This window comes from Pavona decussata, unplaced genomic scaffold (genome assembly GCF_977016875.1).
Source record: "Pavona decussata unplaced genomic scaffold, jaPavDecu1.1 SCAFFOLD_13, whole genome shotgun sequence".
NCBI lineage: Eukaryota > Metazoa > Cnidaria > Anthozoa > Scleractinia > Agariciidae > Pavona > Pavona decussata.
In genome coordinates, this window is record NW_028145436.1 from 1,028,240 (window position 1) to 1,045,402 (window position 17,163).

A 17,163-nucleotide genomic window follows, 5' to 3' on the forward strand; every position below is an offset into this window, starting at 1 on the left:
TTGGCGACCTAACCAAAAGCGCACTTTCTTGGCGGGCCCACCCTACCCCCCTCAGGGACAATTCTATGACTCTGGTCCCACGGGAGGCACAAAAAATTTGGCCAAAGTAGGTTTTCTTGCATGCTGATTCCATTTTTAATGTTTTTACTTGCCTCTGACGAAGGCAAAGTCAAATACTCACCCCTATATGGACGGGGAAGCAAAGTGACGATTTTGGTAGGTCGCTATTTTCAATCAGGAATGTTGGCATTCGAAAGAGCGTCCAAAAAAACATGGTTAGGACACATTTTTGTTAGAAATTGGCGACCTAACCAAAAGCGCACTTTCTTGGCGGGCCCACCCTACCCCCCTCAGGGACAATTCTATGACTCTGGTCCCACGGGAGGCACAAAAAATTTGGCCAAAGTAGGTTTTCTTGCATGCTGATTCCATTTTTAATGTTTTTACTTGCCTCTGACGAAGGCAAAGTCAAATACTCACCCCTATATGGACGGGGAAGCAAAGTGACGATTTTGGTAGGTCGCTATTTTCAATCAGGAATGTTGGCATTCGAAAGAGCGTCCAAAAAAACATGGTTAGGACACATTTTTGTAAGAAATTGAAGACCTAACCAAAAGCGCACTTTCCTGGCGGGCCTACCCTACCCCCCTCAGGGGCACTTCTATGACTCTGGTCCCACGGGAGGCACAAAAAATTAGCCCAAAGTAGGTTTTCTTGCATGCTGATTCCATTTTCAATGTTTTTACTTGCCTCTGACGAAGGCAAAGTCAAATACTCACCCCTATATGGACGGGGAAGCAAAGTGACGATTTTGGTAGGTCGCCATTTTCAATCAGGAATGTTGCCATTCGAAAGAGCGTCCAAAAAAACATGGTTAGGACACATTTTTGTTAGAAATTGGCGACCTAACCAAAAGCGCACTTTCTTGGCGGGCCCACCCTACCCCCCTCAGGGACAATTCTATGACTCTGGTCCCACGGGAGGCACAAAAAATTTGGCCAAAGTAGGTTTTCTTGCATGCTGATTCCATTTTTAATGTTTTTACTTGCCTCTGACGAAGGCAAAGTCAAATACTCACCCCTATATGGACGGGGAAGCAAAGTGACGATTTTGGTAGGTCGCTATTTTCAATCAGGAATGTTGGCATTCGAAAGAGCGTCCAAAAAAACATGGTTAGGACACATTTTTGTAAGAAATTGAAGACCTAACCAAAAGCGCACTTTCCTGGCGGGCCTACCCTACCCCCCTCAGGGGCACTTCTATGACTCTGGTCCCACGGGAGGCACAAAAAATTAGCCCAAAGTAGGTTTTCTTGCATGCTGATTCCATTTTCAATGTTTTTACTTGCCTCTGACGAAGGCAAAGTCAAATACTCACCCCTATATGGACGGGGAAGCAAAGTGACGATTTTGGTAGGTCGCCATTTTCAATCAGGAATGTTGCCATTCGAAAGAGCGTCCAAAAAAACATGGTTAGGACACATTTTTGTTAGAAATTGGCGACCTAACCAAAAGCGCACTTTCTTGGCGGGCCCACCCTACCCCCCTCAGGGACAATTCTATGACTCTGGTCCCACGGGAGGCACAAAAAATTTGGCCAAAGTAGGTTTTCTTGCATGCTGATTCCATTTTTAATGTTTTTACTTGCCTCTGACGAAGGCAAAGTCAAATACTCACCCCTATATGGACGGGGAAGCAAAGTGACGATTTTGGTAGGTCGCTATTTTCAATCAGGAATGTTGGCATTCGAAAGAGCGTCCAAAAAAACATGGTTAGGACACATTTTTGTTAGAAATTGGCGACCTAACCAAAAGCGCACTTTCTTGGCGGGCCCACCCTACCCCCCTCAGGGACAATTCTATGACTCTGGTCCCACGGGAGGCACAAAAAATTTGGCCAAAGTAGGTTTTCTTGCATGCTGATTCCATTTTTAATGTTTTTACTTGCCTCTGACGAAGGCAAAGTCAAATACTCACCCCTATATGGACGGGGAAGCAAAGTGACGATTTTGGTAGGTCGCTATTTTCAATCAGGAATGTTGGCATTCGAAAGAGCGTCCAAAAAAACATGGTTAGGACACATTTTTGTAAGAAATTGAAGACCTAACCAAAAGCGCACTTTCCTGGCGGGCCTACCCTACCCCCCTCAGGGGCACTTCTATGACTCTGGTCCCACGGGAGGCACAAAAAATTAGCCCAAAGTAGGTTTTCTTGCATGCTGATTCCATTTTCAATGTTTTTACTTGCCTCTGACGAAGGCAAAGTCAAATACTCACCCCTATATGGACGGGGAAGCAAAGTGACGATTTTGGTAGGTCGCCATTTTCAATCAGGAATGTTGCCATTCGAAAGAGCGTCCAAAAAAACATGGTTAGGACACATTTTTGTTAGAAATTGGCGACCTAACCAAAAGCGCACTTTCTTGGCGGGCCCACCCTACCCCCCTCAGGGACAATTCTATGACTCTGGTCCCACGGGAGGCACAAAAAATTTGGCCAAAGTAGGTTTTCTTGCATGCTGATTCCATTTTTAATGTTTTTACTTGCCTCTGACGAAGGCAAAGTCAAATACTCACCCCTATATGGACGGGGAAGCAAAGTGACGATTTTGGTAGGTCGCTATTTTCAATCAGGAATGTTGGCATTCGAAAGAGCGTCCAAAAAAACATGGTTAGGACACATTTTTGTAAGAAATTGAAGACCTAACCAAAAGCGCACTTTCCTGGCGGGCCTACCCTACCCCCCTCAGGGGCACTTCTATGACTCTGGTCCCACGGGAGGCACAAAAAATTAGCCCAAAGTAGGTTTTCTTGCATGCTGATTCCATTTTCAATGTTTTTACTTGCCTCTGACGAAGGCAAAGTCAAATACTCACCCCTATATGGACGGGGAAGCAAAGTGACGATTTTGGTAGGTCGCCATTTTCAATCAGGAATGTTGCCATTCGAAAGAGCGTCCAAAAAAACATGGTTAGGACACATTTTTGTTAGAAATTGGCGACCTAACCAAAAGCGCACTTTCTTGGCGGGCCCACCCTACCCCCCTCAGGGACAATTCTATGACTCTGGTCCCACGGGAGGCACAAAAAATTTGGCCAAAGTAGGTTTTCTTGCATGCTGATTCCATTTTTAATGTTTTTACTTGCCTCTGACGAAGGCAAAGTCAAATACTCACCCCTATATGGACGGGGAAGCAAAGTGACGATTTTGGTAGGTCGCTATTTTCAATCAGGAATGTTGGCATTCGAAAGAGCGTCCAAAAAAACATGGTTAGGACACATTTTTGTTAGAAATTGGCGACCTAACCAAAAGCGCACTTTCTTGGCGGGCCCACCCTACCCCCCTCAGGGACAATTCTATGACTCTGGTCCCACGGGAGGCACAAAAAATTTGGCCAAAGTAGGTTTTCTTGCATGCTGATTCCATTTTTAATGTTTTTACTTGCCTCTGACGAAGGCAAAGTCAAATACTCACCCCTATATGGACGGGGAAGCAAAGTGACGATTTTGGTAGGTCGCTATTTTCAATCAGGAATGTTGGCATTCGAAAGAGCGTCCAAAAAAACATGGTTAGGACACATTTTTGTAAGAAATTGAAGACCTAACCAAAAGCGCACTTTCCTGGCGGGCCTACCCTACCCCCCTCAGGGGCACTTCTATGACTCTGGTCCCACGGGAGGCACAAAAAATTAGCCCAAAGTAGGTTTTCTTGCATGCTGATTCCATTTTCAATGTTTTTACTTGCCTCTGACGAAGGCAAAGTCAAATACTCACCCCTATATGGACGGGGAAGCAAAGTGACGATTTTGGTAGGTCGCCATTTTCAATCAGGAATGTTGCCATTCGAAAGAGCGTCCAAAAAAACATGGTTAGGACACATTTTTGTTAGAAATTGGCGACCTAACCAAAAGCGCACTTTCTTGGCGGGCCCACCCTACCCCCCTCAGGGACAATTCTATGACTCTGGTCCCACGGGAGGCACAAAAAATTTGGCCAAAGTAGGTTTTCTTGCATGCTGATTCCATTTTTAATGTTTTTACTTGCCTCTGACGAAGGCAAAGTCAAATACTCACCCCTATATGGACGGGGAAGCAAAGTGACGATTTTGGTAGGTCGCTATTTTCAATCAGGAATGTTGGCATTCGAAAGAGCGTCCAAAAAAACATGGTTAGGACACATTTTTGTAAGAAATTGAAGACCTAACCAAAAGCGCACTTTCCTGGCGGGCCTACCCTACCCCCCTCAGGGGCACTTCTATGACTCTGGTCCCACGGGAGGCACAAAAAATTAGCCCAAAGTAGGTTTTCTTGCATGCTGATTCCATTTTCAATGTTTTTACTTGCCTCTGACGAAGGCAAAGTCAAATACTCACCCCTATATGGACGGGGAAGCAAAGTGACGATTTTGGTAGGTCGCCATTTTCAATCAGGAATGTTGCCATTCGAAAGAGCGTCCAAAAAAACATGGTTAGGACACATTTTTGTTAGAAATTGGCGACCTAACCAAAAGCGCACTTTCTTGGCGGGCCCACCCTACCCCCCTCAGGGACAATTCTATGACTCTGGTCCCACGGGAGGCACAAAAAATTTGGCCAAAGTAGGTTTTCTTGCATGCTGATTCCATTTTTAATGTTTTTACTTGCCTCTGACGAAGGCAAAGTCAAATACTCACCCCTATATGGACGGGGAAGCAAAGTGACGATTTTGGTAGGTCGCTATTTTCAATCAGGAATGTTGGCATTCGAAAGAGCGTCCAAAAAAACATGGTTAGGACACATTTTTGTAAGAAATTGAAGACCTAACCAAAAGCGCACTTTCCTGGCGGGCCTACCCTACCCCCCTCAGGGGCACTTCTATGACTCTGGTCCCACGGGAGGCACAAAAAATTAGCCCAAAGTAGGTTTTCTTGCATGCTGATTCCATTTTCAATGTTTTTACTTGCCTCTGACGAAGGCAAAGTCAAATACTCACCCCTATATGGACGGGGAAGCAAAGTGACGATTTTGGTAGGTCGCCATTTTCAATCAGGAATGTTGCCATTCGAAAGAGCGTCCAAAAAAACATGGTTAGGACACATTTTTGTTAGAAATTGGCGACCTAACCAAAAGCGCACTTTCTTGGCGGGCCCACCCTACCCCCCTCAGGGACAATTCTATGACTCTGGTCCCACGGGAGGCACAAAAAATTTGGCCAAAGTAGGTTTTCTTGCATGCTGATTCCATTTTTAATGTTTTTACTTGCCTCTGACGAAGGCAAAGTCAAATACTCACCCCTATATGGACGGGGAAGCAAAGTGACGATTTTGGTAGGTCGCTATTTTCAATCAGGAATGTTGGCATTCGAAAGAGCGTCCAAAAAAACATGGTTAGGACACATTTTTGTTAGAAATTGGCGACCTAACCAAAAGCGCACTTTCTTGGCGGGCCCACCCTACCCCCCTCAGGGACAATTCTATGACTCTGGTCCCACGGGAGGCACAAAAAATTTGGCCAAAGTAGGTTTTCTTGCATGCTGATTCCATTTTTAATGTTTTTACTTGCCTCTGACGAAGGCAAAGTCAAATACTCACCCCTATATGGACGGGGAAGCAAAGTGACGATTTTGGTAGGTCGCTATTTTCAATCAGGAATGTTGGCATTCGAAAGAGCGTCCAAAAAAACATGGTTAGGACACATTTTTGTAAGAAATTGAAGACCTAACCAAAAGCGCACTTTCCTGGCGGGCCTACCCTACCCCCCTCAGGGGCACTTCTATGACTCTGGTCCCACGGGAGGCACAAAAAATTAGCCCAAAGTAGGTTTTCTTGCATGCTGATTCCATTTTCAATGTTTTTACTTGCCTCTGACGAAGGCAAAGTCAAATACTCACCCCTATATGGACGGGGAAGCAAAGTGACGATTTTGGTAGGTCGCCATTTTCAATCAGGAATGTTGCCATTCGAAAGAGCGTCCAAAAAAACATGGTTAGGACACATTTTTGTTAGAAATTGGCGACCTAACCAAAAGCGCACTTTCTTGGCGGGCCCACCCTACCCCCCTCAGGGACAATTCTATGACTCTGGTCCCACGGGAGGCACAAAAAATTTGGCCAAAGTAGGTTTTCTTGCATGCTGATTCCATTTTTAATGTTTTTACTTGCCTCTGACGAAGGCAAAGTCAAATACTCACCCCTATATGGACGGGGAAGCAAAGTGACGATTTTGGTAGGTCGCTATTTTCAATCAGGAATGTTGGCATTCGAAAGAGCGTCCAAAAAAACATGGTTAGGACACATTTTTGTAAGAAATTGAAGACCTAACCAAAAGCGCACTTTCCTGGCGGGCCTACCCTACCCCCCTCAGGGGCACTTCTATGACTCTGGTCCCACGGGAGGCACAAAAAATTAGCCCAAAGTAGGTTTTCTTGCATGCTGATTCCATTTTCAATGTTTTTACTTGCCTCTGACGAAGGCAAAGTCAAATACTCACCCCTATATGGACGGGGAAGCAAAGTGACGATTTTGGTAGGTCGCCATTTTCAATCAGGAATGTTGCCATTCGAAAGAGCGTCCAAAAAAACATGGTTAGGACACATTTTTGTTAGAAATTGGCGACCTAACCAAAAGCGCACTTTCTTGGCGGGCCCACCCTACCCCCCTCAGGGACAATTCTATGACTCTGGTCCCACGGGAGGCACAAAAAATTTGGCCAAAGTAGGTTTTCTTGCATGCTGATTCCATTTTTAATGTTTTTACTTGCCTCTGACGAAGGCAAAGTCAAATACTCACCCCTATATGGACGGGGAAGCAAAGTGACGATTTTGGTAGGTCGCTATTTTCAATCAGGAATGTTGGCATTCGAAAGAGCGTCCAAAAAAACATGGTTAGGACACATTTTTGTTAGAAATTGGCGACCTAACCAAAAGCGCACTTTCTTGGCGGGCCCACCCTACCCCCCTCAGGGACAATTCTATGACTCTGGTCCCACGGGAGGCACAAAAAATTTGGCCAAAGTAGGTTTTCTTGCATGCTGATTCCATTTTTAATGTTTTTACTTGCCTCTGACGAAGGCAAAGTCAAATACTCACCCCTATATGGACGGGGAAGCAAAGTGACGATTTTGGTAGGTCGCTATTTTCAATCAGGAATGTTGGCATTCGAAAGAGCGTCCAAAAAAACATGGTTAGGACACATTTTTGTAAGAAATTGAAGACCTAACCAAAAGCGCACTTTCCTGGCGGGCCTACCCTACCCCCCTCAGGGGCACTTCTATGACTCTGGTCCCACGGGAGGCACAAAAAATTAGCCCAAAGTAGGTTTTCTTGCATGCTGATTCCATTTTCAATGTTTTTACTTGCCTCTGACGAAGGCAAAGTCAAATACTCACCCCTATATGGACGGGGAAGCAAAGTGACGATTTTGGTAGGTCGCCATTTTCAATCAGGAATGTTGCCATTCGAAAGAGCGTCCAAAAAAACATGGTTAGGACACATTTTTGTTAGAAATTGGCGACCTAACCAAAAGCGCACTTTCTTGGCGGGCCCACCCTACCCCCCTCAGGGACAATTCTATGACTCTGGTCCCACGGGAGGCACAAAAAATTTGGCCAAAGTAGGTTTTCTTGCATGCTGATTCCATTTTTAATGTTTTTACTTGCCTCTGACGAAGGCAAAGTCAAATACTCACCCCTATATGGACGGGGAAGCAAAGTGACGATTTTGGTAGGTCGCTATTTTCAATCAGGAATGTTGGCATTCGAAAGAGCGTCCAAAAAAACATGGTTAGGACACATTTTTGTAAGAAATTGAAGACCTAACCAAAAGCGCACTTTCCTGGCGGGCCTACCCTACCCCCCTCAGGGGCACTTCTATGACTCTGGTCCCACGGGAGGCACAAAAAATTAGCCCAAAGTAGGTTTTCTTGCATGCTGATTCCATTTTCAATGTTTTTACTTGCCTCTGACGAAGGCAAAGTCAAATACTCACCCCTATATGGACGGGGAAGCAAAGTGACGATTTTGGTAGGTCGCCATTTTCAATCAGGAATGTTGCCATTCGAAAGAGCGTCCAAAAAAACATGGTTAGGACACATTTTTGTTAGAAATTGGCGACCTAACCAAAAGCGCACTTTCTTGGCGGGCCCACCCTACCCCCCTCAGGGACAATTCTATGACTCTGGTCCCACGGGAGGCACAAAAAATTTGGCCAAAGTAGGTTTTCTTGCATGCTGATTCCATTTTTAATGTTTTTACTTGCCTCTGACGAAGGCAAAGTCAAATACTCACCCCTATATGGACGGGGAAGCAAAGTGACGATTTTGGTAGGTCGCTATTTTCAATCAGGAATGTTGGCATTCGAAAGAGCGTCCAAAAAAACATGGTTAGGACACATTTTTGTTAGAAATTGGCGACCTAACCAAAAGCGCACTTTCTTGGCGGGCCCACCCTACCCCCCTCAGGGACAATTCTATGACTCTGGTCCCACGGGAGGCACAAAAAATTTGGCCAAAGTAGGTTTTCTTGCATGCTGATTCCATTTTTAATGTTTTTACTTGCCTCTGACGAAGGCAAAGTCAAATACTCACCCCTATATGGACGGGGAAGCAAAGTGACGATTTTGGTAGGTCGCTATTTTCAATCAGGAATGTTGGCATTCGAAAGAGCGTCCAAAAAAACATGGTTAGGACACATTTTTGTAAGAAATTGAAGACCTAACCAAAAGCGCACTTTCCTGGCGGGCCTACCCTACCCCCCTCAGGGGCACTTCTATGACTCTGGTCCCACGGGAGGCACAAAAAATTAGCCCAAAGTAGGTTTTCTTGCATGCTGATTCCATTTTCAATGTTTTTACTTGCCTCTGACGAAGGCAAAGTCAAATACTCACCCCTATATGGACGGGGAAGCAAAGTGACGATTTTGGTAGGTCGCCATTTTCAATCAGGAATGTTGCCATTCGAAAGAGCGTCCAAAAAAACATGGTTAGGACACATTTTTGTTAGAAATTGGCGACCTAACCAAAAGCGCACTTTCTTGGCGGGCCCACCCTACCCCCCTCAGGGACAATTCTATGACTCTGGTCCCACGGGAGGCACAAAAAATTTGGCCAAAGTAGGTTTTCTTGCATGCTGATTCCATTTTTAATGTTTTTACTTGCCTCTGACGAAGGCAAAGTCAAATACTCACCCCTATATGGACGGGGAAGCAAAGTGACGATTTTGGTAGGTCGCTATTTTCAATCAGGAATGTTGGCATTCGAAAGAGCGTCCAAAAAAACATGGTTAGGACACATTTTTGTAAGAAATTGAAGACCTAACCAAAAGCGCACTTTCCTGGCGGGCCTACCCTACCCCCCTCAGGGGCACTTCTATGACTCTGGTCCCACGGGAGGCACAAAAAATTAGCCCAAAGTAGGTTTTCTTGCATGCTGATTCCATTTTCAATGTTTTTACTTGCCTCTGACGAAGGCAAAGTCAAATACTCACCCCTATATGGACGGGGAAGCAAAGTGACGATTTTGGTAGGTCGCCATTTTCAATCAGGAATGTTGCCATTCGAAAGAGCGTCCAAAAAAACATGGTTAGGACACATTTTTGTTAGAAATTGGCGACCTAACCAAAAGCGCACTTTCTTGGCGGGCCCACCCTACCCCCCTCAGGGACAATTCTATGACTCTGGTCCCACGGGAGGCACAAAAAATTTGGCCAAAGTAGGTTTTCTTGCATGCTGATTCCATTTTTAATGTTTTTACTTGCCTCTGACGAAGGCAAAGTCAAATACTCACCCCTATATGGACGGGGAAGCAAAGTGACGATTTTGGTAGGTCGCTATTTTCAATCAGGAATGTTGGCATTCGAAAGAGCGTCCAAAAAAACATGGTTAGGACACATTTTTGTTAGAAATTGGCGACCTAACCAAAAGCGCACTTTCTTGGCGGGCCCACCCTACCCCCCTCAGGGACAATTCTATGACTCTGGTCCCACGGGAGGCACAAAAAATTTGGCCAAAGTAGGTTTTCTTGCATGCTGATTCCATTTTTAATGTTTTTGCTTGCCTCTGACGAAGGCAAAGTCAAATACTCACCCCTATATGGACGGGGAAGCAAAGTGACGATTTTGGTAGGTCGCTATTTTCAATCAGGAATGTTGGCATTCGAAAGAGCGTCCAAAAAAACATGGTTAGGACACATTTTTGTAAGAAATTGAAGACCTAACCAAAAGCGCACTTTCCTGGCGGGCCTACCCTACCCCCCTCAGGGGCACTTCTATGACTCTGGTCCCACGGGAGGCACAAAAAATTAGCCCAAAGTAGGTTTTCTTGCATGCTGATTCCATTTTCAATGTTTTTACTTGCCTCTGACGAAGGCAAAGTCAAATACTCACCCCTATATGGACGGGGAAGCAAAGTGACGATTTTGGTAGGTCGCCATTTTCAATCAGGAATGTTGCCATTCGAAAGAGCGTCCAAAAAAACATGGTTAGGACACATTTTTGTTAGAAATTGGCGACCTAACCAAAAGCGCACTTTCTTGGCGGGCCCACCCTACCCCCCTCAGGGACAATTCTATGACTCTGGTCCCACGGGAGGCACAAAAAATTTGGCCAAAGTAGGTTTTCTTGCATGCTGATTCCATTTTTAATGTTTTTACTTGCCTCTGACGAAGGCAAAGTCAAATACTCACCCCTATATGGACGGGGAAGCAAAGTGACGATTTTGGTAGGTCGCTATTTTCAATCAGGAATGTTGGCATTCGAAAGAGCGTCCAAAAAAACATGGTTAGGACACATTTTTGTTAGAAATTGGCGACCTAACCAAAAGCGCACTTTCTTGGCGGGCCCACCCTACCCCCCTCAGGGACAATTCTATGACTCTGGTCCCACGGGAGGCACAAAAAATTTGGCCAAAGTAGGTTTTCTTGCATGCTGATTCCATTTTTAATGTTTTTGCTTGCCTCTGACAAAGGCAAAGTCAAATACTCACCCCTATATGGACGGGGAAGCAAAGTGACGATTTTGGTAGGTCGCTATTTTCAATCAGGAATGTTGGCATTCGAAAGAGCGTCCAAAAAAACATGGTTAGGACACATTTTTGTAAGAAATTGAAGACCTAACCAAAAGCGCACTTTCCTGGCGGGCCTACCCTACCCCCCTCAGGGGCACTTCTATGACTCTGGTCCCACGGGAGGCACAAAAAATTAGCCCAAAGTAGGTTTTCTTGCATGCTGATTCCATTTTCAATGTTTTTACTTGCCTCTGACGAAGGCAAAGTCAAATACTCACCCCTATATGGACGGGGAAGCAAAGTGACGATTTTGGTAGGTCGCCATTTTCAATCAGGAATGTTGCCATTCGAAAGAGCGTCCAAAAAAACATGGTTAGGACACATTTTTGTTAGAAATTGGCGACCTAACCAAAAGCGCACTTTCTTGGCGGGCCCACCCTACCCCCCTCAGGGACAATTCTATGACTCTGGTCCCACGGGAGGCACAAAAAATTTGGCCAAAGTAGGTTTTCTTGCATGCTGATTCCATTTTTAATGTTTTTACTTGCCTCTGACGAAGGCAAAGTCAAATACTCACCCCTATATGGACGGGGAAGCAAAGTGACGATTTTGGTAGGTCGCTATTTTCAATCAGGAATGTTGGCATTCGAAAGAGCGTCCAAAAAAACATGGTTAGGACACATTTTTGTAAGAAATTGAAGACCTAACCAAAAGCGCACTTTCCTGGCGGGCCTACCCTACCCCCCTCAGGGGCACTTCTATGACTCTGGTCCCACGGGAGGCACAAAAAATTAGCCCAAAGTAGGTTTTCTTGCATGCTGATTCCATTTTCAATGTTTTTACTTGCCTCTGACGAAGGCAAAGTCAAATACTCACCCCTATATGGACGGGGAAGCAAAGTGACGATTTTGGTAGGTCGCCATTTTCAATCAGGAATGTTGCCATTCGAAAGAGCGTCCAAAAAAACATGGTTAGGACACATTTTTGTTAGAAATTGGCGACCTAACCAAAAGCGCACTTTCTTGGCGGGCCCACCCTACCCCCCTCAGGGACAATTCTATGACTCTGGTCCCACGGGAGGCACAAAAAATTTGGCCAAAGTAGGTTTTCTTGCATGCTGATTCCATTTTTAATGTTTTTACTTGCCTCTGACGAAGGCAAAGTCAAATACTCACCCCTATATGGACGGGGAAGCAAAGTGACGATTTTGGTAGGTCGCTATTTTCAATCAGGAATGTTGGCATTCGAAAGAGCGTCCAAAAAAACATGGTTAGGACACATTTTTGTTAGAAATTGGCGACCTAACCAAAAGCGCACTTTCTTGGCGGGCCCACCCTACCCCCCTCAGGGACAATTCTATGACTCTGGTCCCACGGGAGGCACAAAAAATTTGGCCAAAGTAGGTTTTCTTGCATGCTGATTCCATTTTTAATGTTTTTGCTTGCCTCTGACGAAGGCAAAGTCAAATACTCACCCCTATATGGACGGGGAAGCAAAGTGACGATTTTGGTAGGTCGCTATTTTCAATCAGGAATGTTGGCATTCGAAAGAGCGTCCAAAAAAACATGGTTAGGACACATTTTTGTAAGAAATTGAAGACCTAACCAAAAGCGCACTTTCCTGGCGGGCCTACCCTACCCCCCTCAGGGGCACTTCTATGACTCTGGTCCCACGGGAGGCACAAAAAATTAGCCCAAAGTAGGTTTTCTTGCATGCTGATTCCATTTTCAATGTTTTTACTTGCCTCTGACGAAGGCAAAGTCAAATACTCACCCCTATATGGACGGGGAAGCAAAGTGACGATTTTGGTAGGTCGCCATTTTCAATCAGGAATGTTGCCATTCGAAAGAGCGTCCAAAAAAACATGGTTAGGACACATTTTTGTTAGAAATTGGCGACCTAACCAAAAGCGCACTTTCTTGGCGGGCCCACCCTACCCCCCTCAGGGACAATTCTATGACTCTGGTCCCACGGGAGGCACAAAAAATTTGGCCAAAGTAGGTTTTCTTGCATGCTGATTCCATTTTTAATGTTTTTACTTGCCTCTGACGAAGGCAAAGTCAAATACTCACCCCTATATGGACGGGGAAGCAAAGTGACGATTTTGGTAGGTCGCTATTTTCAATCAGGAATGTTGGCATTCGAAAGAGCGTCCAAAAAAACATGGTTAGGACACATTTTTGTAAGAAATTGAAGACCTAACCAAAAGCGCACTTTCCTGGCGGGCCTACCCTACCCCCCTCAGGGGCACTTCTATGACTCTGGTCCCACGGGAGGCACAAAAAATTAGCCCAAAGTAGGTTTTCTTGCATGCTGATTCCATTTTCAATGTTTTTACTTGCCTCTGACGAAGGCAAAGTCAAATACTCACCCCTATATGGACGGGGAAGCAAAGTGACGATTTTGGTAGGTCGCCATTTTCAATCAGGAATGTTGCCATTCGAAAGAGCGTCCAAAAAAACATGGTTAGGACACATTTTTGTTAGAAATTGGCGACCTAACCAAAAGCGCACTTTCTTGGCGGGCCCACCCTACCCCCCTCAGGGACAATTCTATGACTCTGGTCCCACGGGAGGCACAAAAAATTTGGCCAAAGTAGGTTTTCTTGCATGCTGATTCCATTTTTAATGTTTTTACTTGCCTCTGACGAAGGCAAAGTCAAATACTCACCCCTATATGGACGGGGAAGCAAAGTGACGATTTTGGTAGGTCGCTATTTTCAATCAGGAATGTTGGCATTCGAAAGAGCGTCCAAAAAAACATGGTTAGGACACATTTTTGTTAGAAATTGGCGACCTAACCAAAAGCGCACTTTCTTGGCGGGCCCACCCTACCCCCCTCAGGGACAATTCTATGACTCTGGTCCCACGGGAGGCACAAAAAATTTGGCCAAAGTAGGTTTTCTTGCATGCTGATTCCATTTTTAATGTTTTTACTTGCCTCTGACGAAGGCAAAGTCAAATACTCACCCCTATATGGACGGGGAAGCAAAGTGACGATTTTGGTAGGTCGCTATTTTCAATCAGGAATGTTGGCATTCGAAAGAGCGTCCAAAAAAACATGGTTAGGACACATTTTTGTAAGAAATTGAAGACCTAACCAAAAGCGCACTTTCCTGGCGGGCCTACCCTACCCCCCTCAGGGGCACTTCTATGACTCTGGTCCCACGGGAGGCACAAAAAATTAGCCCAAAGTAGGTTTTCTTGCATGCTGATTCCATTTTCAATGTTTTTACTTGCCTCTGACGAAGGCAAAGTCAAATACTCACCCCTATATGGACGGGGAAGCAAAGTGACGATTTTGGTAGGTCGCCATTTTCAATCAGGAATGTTGCCATTCGAAAGAGCGTCCAAAAAAACATGGTTAGGACACATTTTTGTTAGAAATTGGCGACCTAACCAAAAGCGCACTTTCTTGGCGGGCCCACCCTACCCCCCTCAGGGACAATTCTATGACTCTGGTCCCACGGGAGGCACAAAAAATTTGGCCAAAGTAGGTTTTCTTGCATGCTGATTCCATTTTTAATGTTTTTACTTGCCTCTGACGAAGGCAAAGTCAAATACTCACCCCTATATGGACGGGGAAGCAAAGTGACGATTTTGGTAGGTCGCTATTTTCAATCAGGAATGTTGGCATTCGAAAGAGCGTCCAAAAAAACATGGTTAGGACACATTTTTGTAAGAAATTGAAGACCTAACCAAAAGCGCACTTTCCTGGCGGGCCTACCCTACCCCCCTCAGGGGCACTTCTATGACTCTGGTCCCACGGGAGGCACAAAAAATTAGCCCAAAGTAGGTTTTCTTGCATGCTGATTCCATTTTCAATGTTTTTACTTGCCTCTGACGAAGGCAAAGTCAAATACTCACCCCTATATGGACGGGGAAGCAAAGTGACGATTTTGGTAGGTCGCCATTTTCAATCAGGAATGTTGCCATTCGAAAGAGCGTCCAAAAAAACATGGTTAGGACACATTTTTGTTAGAAATTGGCGACCTAACCAAAAGCGCACTTTCTTGGCGGGCCCACCCTACCCCCCTCAGGGACAATTCTATGACTCTGGTCCCACGGGAGGCACAAAAAATTTGGCCAAAGTAGGTTTTCTTGCATGCTGATTCCATTTTTAATGTTTTTACTTGCCTCTGACGAAGGCAAAGTCAAATACTCACCCCTATATGGACGGGGAAGCAAAGTGACGATTTTGGTAGGTCGCTATTTTCAATCAGGAATGTTGGCATTCGAAAGAGCGTCCAAAAAAACATGGTTAGGACACATTTTTGTTAGAAATTGGCGACCTAACCAAAAGCGCACTTTCTTGGCGGGCCCACCCTACCCCCCTCAGGGACAATTCTATGACTCTGGTCCCACGGGAGGCACAAAAAATTTGGCCAAAGTAGGTTTTCTTGCATGCTGATTCCATTTTTAATGTTTTTACTTGCCTCTGACGAAGGCAAAGTCAAATACTCACCCCTATATGGACGGGGAAGCAAAGTGACGATTTTGGTAGGTCGCTATTTTCAATCAGGAATGTTGGCATTCGAAAGAGCGTCCAAAAAAACATGGTTAGGACACATTTTTGTAAGAAATTGAAGACCTAACCAAAAGCGCACTTTCCTGGCGGGCCTACCCTACCCCCCTCAGGGGCACTTCTATGACTCTGGTCCCACGGGAGGCACAAAAAATTAGCCCAAAGTAGGTTTTCTTGCATGCTGATTCCATTTTCAATGTTTTTACTTGCCTCTGACGAAGGCAAAGTCAAATACTCACCCCTATATGGACGGGGAAGCAAAGTGACGATTTTGGTAGGTCGCCATTTTCAATCAGGAATGTTGCCATTCGAAAGAGCGTCCAAAAAAACATGGTTAGGACACATTTTTGTTAGAAATTGGCGACCTAACCAAAAGCGCACTTTCTTGGCGGGCCCACCCTACCCCCCTCAGGGACAATTCTATGACTCTGGTCCCACGGGAGGCACAAAAAATTTGGCCAAAGTAGGTTTTCTTGCATGCTGATTCCATTTTTAATGTTTTTACTTGCCTCTGACGAAGGCAAAGTCAAATACTCACCCCTATATGGACGGGGAAGCAAAGTGACGATTTTGGTAGGTCGCTATTTTCAATCAGGAATGTTGGCATTCGAAAGAGCGTCCAAAAAAACATGGTTAGGACACATTTTTGTAAGAAATTGAAGACCTAACCAAAAGCGCACTTTCCTGGCGGGCCTACCCTACCCCCCTCAGGGGCACTTCTATGACTCTGGTCCCACGGGAGGCACAAAAAATTAGCCCAAAGTAGGTTTTCTTGCATGCTGATTCCATTTTCAATGTTTTTACTTGCCTCTGACGAAGGCAAAGTCAAATACTCACCCCTATATGGACGGGGAAGCAAAGTGACGATTTTGGTAGGTCGCCATTTTCAATCAGGAATGTTGCCATTCGAAAGAGCGTCCAAAAAAACATGGTTAGGACACATTTTTGTTAGAAATTGGCGACCTAACCAAAAGCGCACTTTCTTGGCGGGCCCACCCTACCCCCCTCAGGGACAATTCTATGACTCTGGTCCCACGGGAGGCACAAAAAATTTGGCCAAAGTAGGTTTTCTTGCATGCTGATTCCATTTTTAATGTTTTTACTTGCCTCTGACGAAGGCAAAGTCAAATACTCACCCCTATATGGACGGGGAAGCAAAGTGACGATTTTGGTAGGTCGCTATTTTCAATCAGGAATGTTGGCATTCGAAAGAGCGTCCAAAAAAACATGGTTAGGACACATTTTTGTTAGAAATTGGCGACCTAACCAAAAGCGCACTTTCTTGGCGGGCCCACCCTACCCCCCTCAGGGACAATTCTATGACTCTGGTCCCACGGGAGGCACAAAAAATTTGGCCAAAGTAGGTTTTCTTGCATGCTGATTCCATTTTTAATGTTTTTACTTGCCTCTGACGAAGGCAAAGTCAAATACTCACCCCTATATGGACGGGGAAGCAAAGTGACGATTTTGGTAGGTCGCTATTTTCAATCAGGAATGTTGGCATTCGAAAGAGCGTCCAAAAAAACATGGTTAGGACACATTTTTGTAAGAAATTGAAGACCTAACCAAAAGCGCACTTTCCTGGCGGGCCTACCCTACCCCCCTCAGGGGCACTTCTATGACTCTGGTCCCACGGGAGGCACAAAAAATTAGCCCAAAGTAGGTTTTCTTGC